Source organism: Panthera tigris, chromosome D2 (genome assembly GCF_018350195.1).
Source record: "Panthera tigris isolate Pti1 chromosome D2, P.tigris_Pti1_mat1.1, whole genome shotgun sequence".
Classification (NCBI taxonomy): domain Eukaryota; kingdom Metazoa; phylum Chordata; class Mammalia; order Carnivora; family Felidae; genus Panthera; species Panthera tigris.
This window is the reverse complement of record NC_056670.1, coordinates 9,315,721-9,332,635: the sequence shown is the minus strand read 5'-3', so window position 1 is coordinate 9,332,635 and position 16,915 is coordinate 9,315,721. Positions and strand designations below refer to the sequence as shown.

The following is a 16,915-nucleotide window of genomic DNA, read 5'->3' as shown; positions in this document are numbered from 1 at the left end:
TATTTTTTAATATATGAAATTTACTGTCAAATTGGTTTCCATACAACACCCAGTGCTCATCCCAAAAGGTGCCCTCCTCAATACCCATCACCCACCCTGCCCTCCCTCCCACCCTGCCCTCCCTCCCACCCCCCATCAACCCTCAGTTTGTTCTCAGTTTTTAACAGTCTCTTATGCTTTGGCTCTCTCCCACTCTAACCTCTTTTTTTTTTTTTTTTTTTTTCCTTCCCCTCCCCCATGGGTTTCTGTTATGTTTCTCAGGATCCACATAAGAGTGAGACCATATGGTATCTGTCTTTCTCTGTATGGCTTATTTCACTTAGCATCACACTCTCCAGTTCCATCCATGTTGCTACAAAAGGCCATATTTCATTTTTTCTCATTGCCACGTAGTATTCCATTGTGTATATAAACCACAATTTCTTTATCCATTCATCAGTTGATGGACATTTAGGCTCTTTCCATAATTTGGCTATTGTTGAGAGTGCCGCTATAAACATTGGGGTACAGGTGCCCCTATGCATCAGTACTCCTGTATCCCTTGGATAAATTCCTAGCAGTGCTATTGCTGGGTCATAGGGTAGGTCTATTTTTAATTTTCTGAGGAACCTCCACACTGCTTTCCAGAGCGGCTGCACCAATTTGCATTCCCACCAACAGTGCAAGAGGGTTCCTGTTTCTCCACATCCTCTCCAGCATCTATAGTCTCCTGATTTCTTCATTTTGGCCACTCTGACTGGCGTGAGGTGGTATCTGAGTGTGGTTTTGATTTGTATTTCCCTGATAAGGAGCGACGTTGAACATCTTTTCATGTGCCTGTTGGCCATCCGGATGTCTTCTTTAGAGAAGTGTCTATTCATGTTTTCTGCCCATTTCTTCACTGGGTTATTTGTTTTTCGGGTGTGGAGAACTCCCTTAGTCTTGAAGCATCACCGTTGTGACTCTGGGGATCCTTCAGGCTGCTTCTGATCTGGAAAGACAAGAATATAGCCTTGGTTATGAGAAGGCGGTATGTGTTAACCTTTTACCTACCAAAGATACTGTTCAATCCAGTAGGGAAAAGCCATACTAACTCAGAACACTTGAGCATTTTCTGAAAGATATTTAACAAGAAAAGCTCCAGGGGAGCTGATTAAATCTGTTGCTTGCACCCCCAACAGTATTCTATTTCCCAAGAACAGCTGTACAATAGGAATTGCCAAAATTGTAATTCATCACATCAAAATTGACCTTTCCAAATATTTAAGAGGTTGAGATTTTAGCAAACTACAGTTTCAGGAGCTCATTAGATTTTCAAGAGTGTATCCTAGAATATCATGGTTACATTTCAAAATGTGGCATTTAAAAATATGTATTTTGAATATTGTTATTGAATTTTTTTCCTATCCCAAATCAATTAGTTTTTGTTGTGTAACACAGCAGGCAGTATTCTCTTTTCAGACAGACAAATTTATTTTTCATGATGTTATAGAGTCTATGAATTTGGAGAAAATACCAGTCCAGACTCAAGAGCAAATTCATTTTCAAGCTAGGCTAGAAAAGAAATAGATGTCTTTTTCTGTAGTGAAGTAGAAGAGTCCTGAGCTGTGCAATGCAGCATTTGCCCTTGTCCTCCTAGGAAGACTTCACATGGCCAAACAAAATTGGACGAGCAAGTATCAGAATGCATCTGTCTTTAGGAAATTCATGATGTGTACCTCAGTTTTAATCTCTGAATGACTCTGTTGTAAAGATAATGGTAATGTAGTATTTAACCCAGTAATTTCCAAATTTATTTGAGCACCAGATCTCTTTTTTAAATACTGTGCAGCTCCTAGATGTCAGGTGCAGTCTAGAAAAGGTTGTAAACACCAGTGAAGAGTCTTCTGATCGCCTGATTTTGTCTACTCCAAACACTATCCTCTTGGTCACGTATCAGAATCTAGACAGTTAAGGTGGCTCACTACAGCAATGCCAGCACAAGTTAACTTTTATAAAATTAGATAGTTTTGTGCCAAAAAATTTGAATCTACAGTGTGGTGTTAAAATGTCTATATTTTTAGGGGTGCCCTGGTGGCTTGGTCGGTTGAGCATCTGTCTCTTGATTTTGGCTCAGGTCATGATCCCAGGGTCTTGGGATTGAGCCTTGCATCAGCCTCCACACTCAGTGTGGAGCCTGCTTAAGATTCTTTCTCTCTCTCCCTCTGCCTACCTCCCCTGCTTATACAGTCTCTCTCTCAAAAAAAAAAAGTCTATATTTTTATATGTATATTATATACAGTATGCTGTATATACTAATACTAATTTCCTTTGCTTGCCACACACACACACACACACACACACACACACACACACACACAAAATGGATAACAATCTGTAGCTAAGAAGACCACTGTAGCGGTCCACTGGAGGGTCCTTTTGTCCTTTTGTGTCTGGATTTGAATAGTCTGTGATAGTCCCTTTTACATCCCCACACTATTACTGTTTCAGGTACCGTGTCCCTAAGTATTGTGCTTCTCTTGTGTCTTATAGAAGCATTTAGAAATCTCAGACTCTGCCTGCAGTTGTTAAGTGTCTGCTTTTGTTTGCTCGTTTAATCAGCCACATCCCTGAGGAATCTGGCTTAGCTGTAGTATACTCTGAGAAGTGTCGCCATTAAGAACTTACCAGGCATGACTTCACTGTCTCCTCTGGCCTTAGCTGTATGTCTACCTGAGAAGCAGTGTCGACTTCAGGGAACATTTGGTGCACGCAGTCCTTATCTACAATCCTGTGGAAGAGCTAGACACAAGAATAGGAAGTAGGGCTGATTTTTAATTACAGGCAGCATGGTAACCACAGATGAAGCGAGCGGCACAAAGCAGGAATGTTGGGAAGAGAGGAAGCGCAGAGAGGGCGTCAGGCATGGAAGATCCTGTCAGACTTGAAGGTGAACTCAGGCTTCATATTGCAGAGGATTTGTTTCAGATTACTTTTGCATCAAATGCATCTGCTTATAAAAAAAGAAGTTGAAAACAAGAGTGATACAGAATACAGAACACACATTCCCTTTATCCAAAAGACAGCCATGTTGTCATTAGGAGGTAGTATTTCCTTCTCTGTCTTACAAGTTCTTTTATCACTTCTCTGAGCTGAGTTCATGCTTTTAACTTCAGGCTGTGGGTGAGAAAACCAAAACACTGAATCAAGCGCCTGCCCAAAGTCCAGACTCAGCGAGGGCTCAAGAACATGGAAACTTCCTGAGTACTGAAATGAAGACTAAAGAAGGGGGGAAAATGGGAAAAAAACTCTTCTCCAAACAAGCAAATAATAGGCATAGAGCAAAGTCTATTTTCATTATTATGTTTTAAGGAGTCTATCTACCTGAGGTGTGGTAAACTAAGCTGGCATTATGACTAATTGTTCATCACAAATCTGTTCCAAAGTGTAGTCAGTGAGTGTGGGTGCCCCACTACTAAGAAATCTTGGGCTCCACATTCACCAGTGGTCTTTTTGGGTGTCTCTCAGATGCCTAATGGAAGTCCCCAAAAGAATATCCTTTATAAGAATCTAGGCTGTAGGTACATTTTCCCCCTTAAAATTCATCCCGGTAAACACAATTATTTGCTCAGGCTTTGTAAGACTGGTTTGACCAAAAATAAGAAATACTCCTTTCTGGCTTTTACAGTTGTATTATGACCTAACTTCAAAGAGAGAAAGACTGAGCTTTAAGGGCTATAATTATAAGCCACCTGAGTAAGGACTCCTGAAAGGTTACCTGAAGAAAAGGGTGATTAACATTTCCAGGCATGTGAACTGAGTCATTTCTGGCTGAAGGGTAGCATTTTAAAGATATAATATTGTTTATAAAATTAAGGAACTTCAAGACTGGACCTTTTCCTTTGTTATATATTTTTTTAAACTTTTAGAGAATACAGGAAACCATTGAGTGGGTTAGGCATTTTTAAAATTATAGTTTTATGGAGAAAATAATAGCAGTGGCTTTTAAATCAGAATGTTTTTTCCATTCAGAGCAACTCACTGAATGGAGCACTTACTTGTTTTCACTCAGTACAAAAATTCTATCTCTGAATGGGTTCCTGTTGTTTTTCCTAAGATACATTTTCCAAGGACTATCTCCCTCTTATGCCACCACATTGGAACATTGGCCAAAGGTGCCCCTAGAACAAAACTATCTCTGAATCCCAACAGATAGAGGTAACACTGAGAACACTGATTTTCTTGCCAAAAATAAGATAGATTTACTGATTGATCGAAAGATAGAGAGAGATAAATACACAATTATGGGAAACGGGAAACAAAACTGCTACAACCTTTTTGATAAGTAACTGGCATGATTGACTTAAACATAAAACGTGAAGACCGTATGATCCACAAATTATAGCTTTAAGAAGATATAACTACCAAAATGAACATACTATGCACAATGATGGTTATTGCTAAATTGTTTTAATAGAAAAAAAGGAAACAATCCTAATCCCATGAACAGTAAAAGGATTGAATAAATTATGGCACTTTGTGCCGAGGTGGGTTCACCAGCTCTTACAAAGCATGAGTCAGACCTAGACCCACTGATGAGGAATATTACTGAGAACAGCATATGCTTTGTCACATGAATGTTAGGGTAATAGTACAGAATGACAAGACAAGACACCGGGAACAATAAACATCAAACTAGTAAATTCAAGGGATTGAATTTGGGAGTGAAAATGAGGAAAAGACAAATTTATTGATTTTTTTTTCTCTTTATGTAACTAGTATATTTTGGTTTATTAAATGAGCTTTATGACTTTATAAATACAAAATAGACAACATTTTGTTATGTATTATTGTGCATGAGTGGCCATTGAATCCTGTTTCTAAGAGGTTAGGTTGCCTGGGATTTGGGCTGACCGAGATGAAGTCTCCAGAACAAAAAGTTAATGGTGGAACCCAGGTGAACAAAACTACCTCCTGCCCCCACCTTATTCTTCCCACTCAATTTCCATAGACTCCTTGGAATTATAGATAGGTTATTGTCCTAGGCTTATCCATAAATACATGTCTCGACTCATAAATACCTCTATATCCAATGGGGATACAAAGGCGGAAAACTGGGGCGCCTGTGTGTCTCAGTCAGTTGAGCATCTGACTCTTGATTTTAGCTCAGGTCATGATCCCAGGGTCATGGGATCGAGCTTTGCCTCGGACTCTACACTGAGCATGGAACCTACCTGGGATTCTCTTTCCCTCTCCCTCTGCCCCCTTTTCTTGCTCGTCACTCTCCCTCTCTCTCGAATAAAAAAAAAAGGTGGAAAATAATAGTTTTTCTGTATAAAAGGAAAAGTGGAAATGTACAAACCCATGGCTCTTTTTCCTTCCCACCTCATTTCTTTTTTTTTTTTTAATGTTTTATTTATTTTTGAGACAGAGAAAGACAGAGCATGAACAGGGGAGGGGCAGAGAGAGAGGGAGACACAGAATCCGAAGCAGGTTCCAGGCTCTGAGCTGTCAGCACAGAGCCCGATGCGGGGCTCAAACTCACGAACCGTGAGATCATGACTGGAGCCGAAGTCAGACGCTTAACTGACTGAGCCACCCAGGAGCACCCTTCCCACCTCATTTCTACCAGCAATACAGATTAACTACTTTTCGACCAACCTAACTCACAAGTTTTAGAACTATGTTGAGGGGCACCTGGTGGCTCACTTGGTTGAGCCTCTGACTTTGACTCAGGTCATGATCTCATGGTTTGTGAGTTCAAGCCCCACATCCATCTCACTGCTGTCAGCTTGTCAGCACAGAGTCCCCTTCTGATCCTCTGTCCCCCTCTCTCTGCGTCTCCCCAGCTTGCACTCTCCCGAAAATAAATAAATATTTTAAAAAACAGATGAAAATAATCATGAATCACATGTGATAAATGACTCTTTCACTCTTTAATTCAGATATAGGCCACACATAATATTCAATGTGGTGCATTGGCTTCAAATTAATTATGTTACAAAAGGAACTGATGTTTAAACTTTCTTTTTTTATCCTTCTCCTGAAAGATGCTAGCAGAGGAAGATATTTCGTTTTGTCATCATACATACTCCACATAAAGTTCAAATTTCATTTTAAATCCACCACTTGTGACCAAAGGACAAAATTCAAAAATGGGAAGTTTCGCTCTAAATTGTCCTTTAATTCTTGTTAGCTTCAGAGTTCTCGAATTCGATGATTGTAAAGAAAAATTAAAGCCAAAACTACCGGTGAAGCCAGACATAATCTCCAGGAGGTTTTTGCTCACTGGAGACCTGAATGGAAGTGTATCAGTCTATTCAACCTGCTGTAATGACATATCCCAGATGGGGTGTTTTATTTTTTATTCTTTTTAAAAAATCTTTTAATGTTTATTTTTGAAAGAGAGAGAGAGAGCGAGCATGAGTGGAAGAGGGGCATAGAGAGAGAAGGAGACACAGAATCTGAAGCAGGATCCAGGCTCTGAGCTGTCAGCACAGGGCCTGATGCAGGGCTTGAACTCACGAACTGTGAGATCATGACCTGAGTCGAAGCCAGATGCTCAGCTGACTGAGCCACCCAGGAGCCCCTGCTCTCACAGTTCTGGAGGCTGAGGGTCTGTAGTCAAGAGGCCAGAAGAACTTGTTTCTGGTGAGGCCTTTCTCCTTGGTTTGTTGACCGGGCTTTCTCACTGTGTCCTTACATGCTGTGTTCTCTGTACCTAAGCAGAAAGAGAGTGAGCAAGAGAAGAACAGTCAAGCTGAGGTATCTCTTTCTCTTCTTATCTCAACACCAATCCTATTGGATTAGGGCCCCCCCTTATTATTTAACCTTATTACTTAACCTTAATTACCCCTTTAAAGACTTCATCCCAAATGCAGTCACACCTGGGGCTTAGGGCTTCAACATATGAATTTCAGGGGGACAAAATTCATCCATAACAGGGAGAAAAACAAACATAGGCTACCACGGGATACAAAATTTGTGTATATTTTACATTATGCTAAGTTTCTCCCTTCTAAGTTTTTTGTGTCTTTTAGTAAAAGAAACAAATTGAACTGACATTTAACAGCTTGCCACAGCCAGCAGGTATAATCTACAGGGTCCAATTTTAGAAGGTCATGAATTATTTCATTACATTGTTAAAATGTCTTTATATTGAACATAATATGTGAGATACATACGTACATCTTTTTTGAAAGTGATATTTGAAATGATGCCTCTTTAGAATTATTTCTTTTGCTTTTAAAATAGCTTCTGGGGAAAGCACTGGTTAGCCTATTACATTCTAGCCATTTCGTGGGCCCCGTAGAAACACTAGTTAGTTTATATGAAAGATATTTTCTTCTAATTTATAGAAACAAAGAAGTACACAAGAATCACATCTAATTACAGAAAGAGCCGGCCAACAGGCGTTAACATTATTGGTGAAGCTCCTTTTTGTTACTTTTCTGTGTACAGACGGAGAAAGGCGAAATTGTAAAGTCTGAGTAATACCCTTCACACTGTTTTGTACGTCTAGTCGAATCTAGCCTCCAACCTTTATCTCAACGGTATGAGATTAGGTCTGCGAAAATTGGACTGGCAGGCGGTCCTTTTCCACGAACGTAGGAGAGTTTTCTTCTCCCATTACCGCTTTCTACCAAAACTGAAATTCTCTTCATTCAATTGTCTGCTGATGCTGCCTCAAATTTCCAGAACTCTGGGTGTAATGAGACTTTATAAGAATCTCAGTAGCCACTCCTACTGACCTCAGGCTCCGGGAGCCGTGAGAATTGACCACTGCCAGCCACCAAGACTCAGCCGTGCCCAGGTCCCGAGTAGTAAAGAAGCAGACTCGTCCTCTCCAGTTGGCAGCTTCTGAGAATCCTGTGACCTCCAAGAGGTCCAGGGTGGGCCTTGGTAGCGCCAGTGTTTACAGTTCATCATCCTCAAATCCTGGTTTGCTCTTCTCATTCTTATTTAAAATAGATGCCCCACCCCCCAATTCAACACACCTCTGAAGGCTAGGGACCCAGGGATCTGCTTCACTATGACCAGGGCACTCGCTCCAGACTACTAAACCTTGCCCGTGTTCCCAGCCACTGGCTGAGGTCTTGTCAGCTCAGATGAGCCACCGAGTCTGCTCCCATCCTGATCATGAGTACGGAACCTGCCTTGAAGGCTTCTAAGACTGTGTCCCCCATCAAGCGGGCCCACTGCCCACCATCTTGGCTTTGCAATGGCTCCTTAGACACTGCAGTGTGGCAACACTCTCCTGGACAGCAAACCCCCAAAGTGGGAGCTTTTCTTCAGCTCCCAAATGCCATTCCCACTTACTGCCCCTCCCCTTCCAGAGTGTTCTGTTCTCAGGAATATGAAAGTAGAGCCTATCTATCTTAGAGGGCTCAGGATCCACTAAAAATTCTCACGGTGCTGCCCGGATCAAGATCCATTGACTGTCAACACAGGCAAAGCAACGTCTCAAAAATGTTTTGGATATTGCTGGACCTGCTGCACCTCTGCCCATTCAAACCGAGAGTGGTGTTAATTGTATGTCTTGGATGAAGTAAATAAGAAGGAAAGGACATAGAAGGGGAATGGTAAATGGAAAAAGATGAAGCAACGCCAAATTTGGTCTCAATGATCCCTGTGGAGCTGCGGTGCCCCAACACAGAGCAAACAAGTAGCTGTTTCTTTATCTATGAAATGTAGACAACAATAGTTAGGGCTGTGGTGATTAAAATGACCGGGTGTATACAAAGGGCTCGGGGGGCGCCTGGGTGGCTCAGTCAGTTAAGCGTCCGACTTCAGCTCCGATCACGATCTCACGGTCCGTGAGTTCAAGCCCCGCGTAGGGCTCTGGGCTGATGGCTCAGAGCCTGGAGCCTGCTTCCGATTCTGTGTCTCCCTCTCTCTCTCTCTGCCCCTCCCCCATTCATGCTCTGTCTCTCTCTGTCTCAAAAATAAACAATCGTTAAAAAAAAGGGGGGGGCTCAGAATGGCACCTGCAACATGGTGAGCGTTCGTAGATACTTGTCGCTGTTGTGGTTACCGCTACAACTATGTGCGACTGGAAATGCAAAGGAGCCAAGCTTGGACAGCAGCTCTACCCACCACTCACAGGACAACTCTGAGACAGTGATTTGATCCCCGAGCCTCATCTGCAAATTGGGAAGAGTAACAAAAGAATGAATCATTTCATTCATAAGAACAATTTCATGTTTTAATTATCTGTCTTTCCTTTTTCTGGATAGGCTGGCTCAAAAATGAGAAGACAGACTTTGAAAGGAACTAGTGAGGGTCCAACACAACATCTGAATGAATGTAGATACTTAGTGAATCCTGTGTTTAGATAAGAACTTAATGCAAACCAGACTTAGCATAATATATACATTTTTAGAACCATATTTATCCTATTCCCATAAAGCAGGCTGTCAGACACAACTTTGTCAAAACACGTGTTATTTTGGTCTTTGATAAGCAAGTTAAAAACTAAAGCTATATCATGAAATTAAAAAGGAGAATATTCTAGATCTTTCCGAAGAGGCTGGAATTTAATTTCAGCTGAATACCAGAAGTTAAATTAGTTAATTAAGCTTATTTATTTCCGAGCTGTGAGCAGGCATGATGCTGTCTAAATCAGATGGCTGTGGGGCACCTGGGTGGCTCAGTCGGTTAAGCATATGACTTTTGATTTTGGTTCAGGTCATGATCTCACAGTTCATGAGTTCGAGCCCCGCGTCGGGCTCTGTGCTCACAGCACGGAGCCTGCTTGGGATCCTCTCTGTCTCCCTCTCTCTGTCCCTCCCCTGCTTGCTCTCATGCTCTCTCTCTCTCAAAATAAATAAATAAACTAAAAACAATTTTAAACATCAGATGGCTGTGGGTTCAGTTATTACTCACTTAGATTGCAAAACATCTGCTCAAGTGTTCTGTGTCTCCCAGGAGATCAGAGCAATATGCATGCTCACAATAATTAGAAAGTAGGCAAATAATGTGAGTTTTTGGAAAAGATTGAAGGAAATGGGACCGTTCAGATGGTTATACTAAAAGTCCAGACCTGCCACCTTGTTGCTATCTCATTACCTCTGTAAATAACCACTGATACGACACAAAGAAACAATTAAAGACACTAACAAAAGAGCGTACACATCCTAAAAGTAATGTTTTGTTGGCCTATTCTCTATACATCCTAAAAGTAATGTTTTGTTGGCCTGTTGAAAGAATCTTCTCATCTGTGGTTCCTTAATTATTATTCTGTGTCTGGCTTTGTGTTTCTCTTTATTTGGCCTACTGCAAGACTACGACAACAATCTCTGGAATCGCCAATCATATTTTCATCATATAACCCTTTGAGCCGTGTCTGCTGGGATTTGGTAGAGCCTGTCATCTACACTCCGAGAGCTGACGCTCACCCTCAATGAATGTCATATGCGGTTAATTTGCAATAGAAGTAATTTGAAGTTATGACGGAAGCCAGCTCCCTCACTGGTTCTCACAATGAGTGCTTTGCCTAGTCAAACACTAGAGAAACTTAGAGATTCTTCGAGGTATTCAGTCTCAGTTATTGTTCTCTGATTCATGTAGTGAATGAGATATTTTTATTAGCAGACACTTGAATGACTGGATAGTGTTTATTTTATCATTAAATGTGTGACTTAATTTTATTTTATTGAGATACGTATTTACATATTCAAGTGATCATAATCCTAATACATAGGCATGTTAGGACTTCTACTTCAACTGTGTTCTGGAAAACCATTCATTTGAATGATAAAATCCATATGACAAATACGTATGGAGCAATTACTGTGCGTGGGGGACTTTGCAGGTTACAGTGACAGGACTGACACGGGCCTCAGTGAGATCCACTTGCCCTTGGGTTCCCTAGATTCTATAAGGAATCAATGGTGAAAGATGAAGTCTAGGCTCCCTGGCATGCCCCACTTGGCAGAAAACATCCGGTTTGTTAGAGACCAGAGACAGAAAAGTCTGCATCCTCCCACTGACATGCTAGTTGATGCTTTTCCTAGCACTTCTCTAGTTACAACAGGAGTGTTAATGCTGCCACACATTCCCTTGAAGTGCCATAATACATGTATTATTTCCTGAGGAGATGCTGGGATCTACCAGAAGCAAGGCCATAGGTGGAAAAGGCCAGAGAGCCTGGATTCAAGTGACCTCTGTTCACTCACAGCCACAGCCTCGGTTTCCCCATGCTCTCGGGAGATGATCAGCTTCAGCTGTTCCTTCCCGAGGATGCCCTCCTCTGCTGGGGCTGCAGGGAGAGGAACCGTGTGAGGCTTCACTGGGGTCCGGGGCCCTCTTCCCAGAGTGGGAGAGGTCCCTTGATTGAGAGCTCTGCCAGTGCAGGCAATAGCAGAGTGAGAGGCCCTCAGGGAGAATGAGACAGCAAAGGAGGAATGTTCTCTAGGATAATGCTTCTCAGACTGAGGCAGCACCAGCGACTTTTTCCTTTCCTTTTTCCCAATCTTCTGCAGATCGATACTTTCAACAAAAGATACACACAAGACACGCATCTATTTTGCATTATGGATGAAGTATTTCTTTCTGTCTCCAGGCTTATCTTGCAGACCACACTCTCGGAGGCTGCCCTGAGCTCCTCTCGTCTTGCGCACCCTGGGAACCCTCACCCTCTCACCTCACGGCCTCTTCCCCTCCTATGGTCTGACCTCACTGTCACCTCTCAGGAAACTGCAAGGTTCTCCTTTTAAAAATCCAGCCACATCTTGTCAGTCCCCACCCCCAATTCTGCCATAGCACTTATGGTTCCCTCCCGACCCCGTGTTGTCTGTGACGTCCTTCACAGGAGCACGCTTCCTTCACTCTCTCCCCGTGGAACGTGGTGTCTCTTTTTCTTTCTCTAGTCGACCTTCTAAAAGCTTTCCTAAGGTTCTAGCCTAAATGTCAGGCTCTATGCACTTTAAATATATGAATGTCAAGGGTGCCTGAGTGACTCGGTCAGTTGAGTGTCTGACTCTTGATTTCGGCCCAGGTCATGATCTCACGGTTTGTGAGTTTGAGCCCCGCATCGGGCTCTGCACTGAAAGTTTGAAACCTGCTTGGAATTCTCTCTCTCCCTTTCTCTCTGCCCCTCCCCCACGTGCACTCTCTCTGTGTCTCACAATAAATAAATATACTTTTAAAAAAAAATGTGAATGTCAGTATCTGAAACGGGGTTGGGGGATGTTAAGATTTGACTCTCTCCCAATGTGAAAAGGGGGCTAAGCAGGAGTTAACTGCGTGTATACGTGTCCATCGTGTCTGGAGAAGGTAGCCGACCAAAGCTTCTGAGGAGGGTAGATGGCATTAACCCACTTGCTAACAAAGGAGGGTACCATTTGTTAACCCTTTGCTAACAAAGGAGGGTACCATCACTAACTTGTAAAATGAAGGGATGTGCAATATCTTTTGTTTTCTGTTCTTCTCCCTTTGTGTCCCTTCACTCTGACGGGGGCTTCGATGGGTATGAGGAGTGGAACTGTACAAAGATCCTTTTGTAGAAAGTCAGTAGATGTGTTTCTTCTGCCAATGACAGGGATCTTAACTCTCTGACCACCTGTATCCTCATCAGTGATATGCGGTGGTTCAGTACCGGGATCACATTCCCTAGAAAGTTCCATAATTTTCGTACATTGCCTCAAATCTTTTGTTTAAACTATTGATTTTTTTCATCCCGGGGCTCTATGTTAACCTTATGTTCTTAATTCTCTTCTAGCAACTGTGTTCTGCTCAGAGGCCAAATAAATGACATTCAGAACTTCTACTGAGGTACTATGAGGTAAGATCTTTTTCTGGGTTGAGTTCTTTGGTTTAAAAAAAAAAAGGATGTATGGCTTGATCAGTGAAACAGATTAATGAGGAATAGGAATTTCTAAGTTGGTGTTTTCAAGTATGATGTATAATTGCTCTCTGTGCATCTCAACATAGGTAACACAGTCATGCTTGATTTTTGTCTTAATACAGATACTTTTTTTTGGCTTTTTGCTCATAATATTCAAAATTACAATGAAAGCATGTTGGTTAAAATATGAAATGTTGTTTTCTTTCAAATACTCATTTGTCTCTTAAGTGTAGCAAGACGGGGTTACTGGAAATTAGTGCCAAATGTTTGAATTTTTAGCGTCTATAAAATGTTATAGCTTGTCTAATTTACAGAAGCTTACATATTATCCCTTGATTGATATCACCTTATATAAAACGCCATACAAAATCTGATAGTGAATATAAAGACAGAGCAATGTTGTGAAAAAGCTCCATTTCCTCTCAATGTTATTGTTAATCCCTTCTCTATTCAGCAGACAGTGTTATTGTCCTAGTCAATATCCCTTCTCCCTTCTTCCTTCCAAAAATCGTCATCATCACCATCATCATCATCCTGGTATTTTGAAAGGCAGTGAAATACCTTGTTTAAATACCGTCACTTTCCCAGACTCCTTTACTGAGGCCACGTAACCTGGTTGTCACTAATGACTCTGGATGGTGGGCCCCAGGGAGGGCTTCTCTTCCTGAATTTATTCCCTTCCTGCACTCATTCCCTTCTTGACTTAAAAGATCAGAGCTTCAAGAGCAGAATATTTTGGGAATATTGTTACTACTTCATCTTCTTACCTGGAAAGCTGTTCTAACATTTGTAGCCGCGGATTTTAATTTGTGGAGGTGACTGAGTGTTGACATGGAGAGGTCAATGCCATTGAAAGGAGAATTTCTTCCGTACATATGCTGAGAGAAGGGCCACTCTGTGCCACCAGGAAGCACCGGGTTTGGTCAAGAGGCAGAAGACGGGAAGAGGAGAGAGTCTGAGTCAACAGTCTCTCCTGGGAGTGTCTGTGGGAACAGCTGTGCAGGGTGGGGCATACGGTTGAGGATTGGCCAGTTAAAACCGTGTGAGGGGCTCTGGGCTGTAAGGGCGGTCCCTGGCCGCTGGGTGACTTAGGGCTGAGGAAACACCGGCTTGGTGTGTGAGTTAGAGGAGAACTGGGACTGTGGATCCAGGGTTGCTTGGTTTACACATGAAAGATGTGCTCTGGGCCACGCCCTTCACTGTCTCTAAGACCTGGGTAGCCCTCTTGTTGGCACGAGCGCTGGGAGTTGTATGCAAGCAATGAAACCTAGGAATCTACTCCTGAAGCCAAGAGCACACTATATACACTGTATCTTAGCTAACTTGACAATAAATTATTTCCAAAAAAAATAGAAAATAAAAATAAATGAAAAGAACTGGCTAGCCTTGACAGAGGCAGGCTCTCCCTCAGCAGCAAGGTTTTAAGATCTCAGAACATCATAAAATACAGAAAGGAAAGAACATGCCTGATACACAGCACAACCCCCCCCCCCCCCATCTTGAGATCCCAAGGACGAAAGCCACAGCCAGAGATGTTAGAGCAGGAAGGTAAAATGAACTTGACTCCTTGATGACATTCTTGCCCTCCAGTGAGCCTACCATCAGCTCTCCTGTGGGATGACTCAGATAAATCCCTGATTCTCTAGATCTCTTGACACTCGGAGCCCAGTTCTTACAGCACTGATTCACGGGCGTTCATACCCGGGGGTTGTGCTAGACATGCCTGTCTTTAATCTTGGCAGTAGTGTGCAGTCAGGGTAAGTGTTATTATCCCCATCTACAGATGGGGAAACTCACACACTGAGTGTTAAGGTTGAGGTTTGAGCTGGACCTTCCGGTGCCCTTCCCTGTCCTCTGTTACCCTGATGCCTATCCTAACAGTATATGCCAGGAGCCTGTGCTTTCGGTATTCACATCTGCTGGCTAGTCAGCAACATCGCCAATTCATTACCCCTTTGAATGCTTGCTCTTCGATAAGCCAGAATTTCCACTGGATTATCCACTTATAAAACCAAGTGAACTTTGGGGCGCCTGGGTGGCGCAGTCGGTTAAGCGTCCGACTTCAGCCAGGTCACGATCTCGCGGTCCGTGAGTTCGAGCCCCACGTCAGGCTCTGGGCTGATGGCTCGGAGCCTGGAGCCTGTTTCCGATTCTGTGTCTCCCTCTCTCTCTGCCCCTCCCCCGTTCATGCTCTGTCTCTCTCTGTCCAAAAAATAAATAAAAAACGTTGAAAAAAAAAAAAAAAACCAAGTGAACTTAGGCTATTCCACATTAAAAAAAAAAAAGGAGAAGAGAAAAAACTCTGGGGATCAGATTTGATTGGAATTGCCTGTGAAAGCAAGTGAAGGAAATATTAATCCCAAGGTGGGTTTTTTTTTTTTGTTTTTTGGGGTTTTTTTGGCAGTAAAAGTTTAGAACTCATGGTCTCAATAAGGCCACCACAATTCAGCTTTTAACCTATGGTCCAAATATTAAATGTTCTCCTTCCAACAATCTCTGTTTCTTTACTCGCACTTGTTGGGATCGGGGGAAAATGCAGGTAAGAGATAAATTATATAAAGAACTCCTTTCCAAAGAAAGTCATGCACGATATTGAATAAGGTACTGAGCTGAGTCAGGGAAGGAGGTGCTTGTAATGGAAAAGTCTCTGGGCTGGAAAATACGAGAGGGGCAGTGCAGGTGACAGCCAGCTCTTCCAAGGCTTGAAAAACGCCAGCTCACCTCTCTGGACCTTTGTTCTTTATTTGTAAATGGAGGGTGTCAGATATTCTGATATTCTCTTCGTGTAAAATAATAGCTTTCTTTGTCAGATCTCCTTTGCTAAGGCAGGGAAACGCTGCATCTACTGAAGTCAAACTTTCCTTTTGGCCACGGAAGCTATGATTTCTCAGTACTTTCCCTTTTCCTTTCCTTTCTTTCAAATAGATGCGGAATCTCTTCATTTCTTTGTGTCTCTTCTGTCACGACCCTGCCCTAGGTCATCATTCTGTCTTTCCTGGACAACGGTGTGAGCTTCCCAATGGTCTCCTGGCTTCCAGGAGACTGGGGAGCCCGGAGCACATCTCATTACTCTCCTGCTGGAGACCTGTTGCAAACCCTTCAGCTCCTTCCTCTACATTAAGAGCAAAACCCCCAGTGCACAACAATGACCTATACATCCCATACGATCTGGTTTCTACCTGTACTTGACTCCTTGCTTCCCAACTCCAGCCAGTGTCCTTTTCACTGTTCCTTGAATGTTTCTTTGTGTTCTTTCCCCCGACACCCCCGGGGCCCTGGCAGTATAGTCCCCTGGCTGGCATTGTGTGTCCCTGGTCCTTCCAATTTCGGATCTCGGCTGCTTCAGCCTTCCCTGACCACTCTCTGGATATGAGCGCCAGCTCAGGTACCCAAATTGAATTCCTTTTAAAAACTAGAAATTTTATTTTGTAAAGCATACAAAAATACCCATGTATGGCAAAAACTACGTACGCATAGAACTTAAGGGATCTAGGAGAGACGTGAAAAATAAAGGATTTAGGCCAGACGTGAAGAATTCAGCCATGTTTGTTTATGGTTTATTATCTCTTGCCATAGTGTGATCTAAGCTCGGTGAGGGCAGGGCCTTATCTGTTCCTTCCTTGCCAAAGCCCACAGTGCCTACAAGGATGCCTGGTCCCTGCAAGAAGCTTAGTAAATATTTAGTGAATGAATGAATGTAGAGGCAGAAAATGCTGTAGATCAAATATCCCCCCAAAATTAAGCAGTGCTTACAGATGTCCCTGAAGAGTTTATGGCTTAGGAAGGAAGGAAAAAAAAATAAAAGTAAAGATGAAAAAAAAAATTCTGGGGAGAGGGACAGACAGCAGGGCACAAGGAAAGAACAGTAAATCTTTGGGAGGGATCGCTTCAGGTATTTTTACGAGCAGTATTTCTGATCTGTGGTGATGGGTGGCGGAGGCCAGTTCTTTGGATCTTACAAAGATTTATTAGCTAAGCCTGACATGTGGACGATCAGAACTGTTTGTTGAATGAAGGCCCAAAAGAATGAAATAATAAATTATTGAACTGCTAAGAGCATTTTGCCTTTTTTTTTAAATGGGCAGGATAACATTCCCTTGATGCCAATAT

At 42.5% G+C, this 16,915-nt stretch overlaps 1 protein-coding gene across 1 annotated transcript in view; it reads left to right on the top strand.

Annotated features, from left to right (window-relative positions):
• CHRM3 (cholinergic receptor muscarinic 3) overlaps positions 1 to 16,915 on the top strand; it is a 519,334-nt gene that overhangs the window by 219,475 nt on the left and 282,944 nt on the right. The window contains exon 3 of the mRNA XM_042959802.1: positions 12,680 to 12,742. The gene's annotated coding sequence lies outside the window, so the exon portion shown is untranslated. The remainder of the gene's footprint in view (positions 1 to 12,679; positions 12,743 to 16,915) is intronic.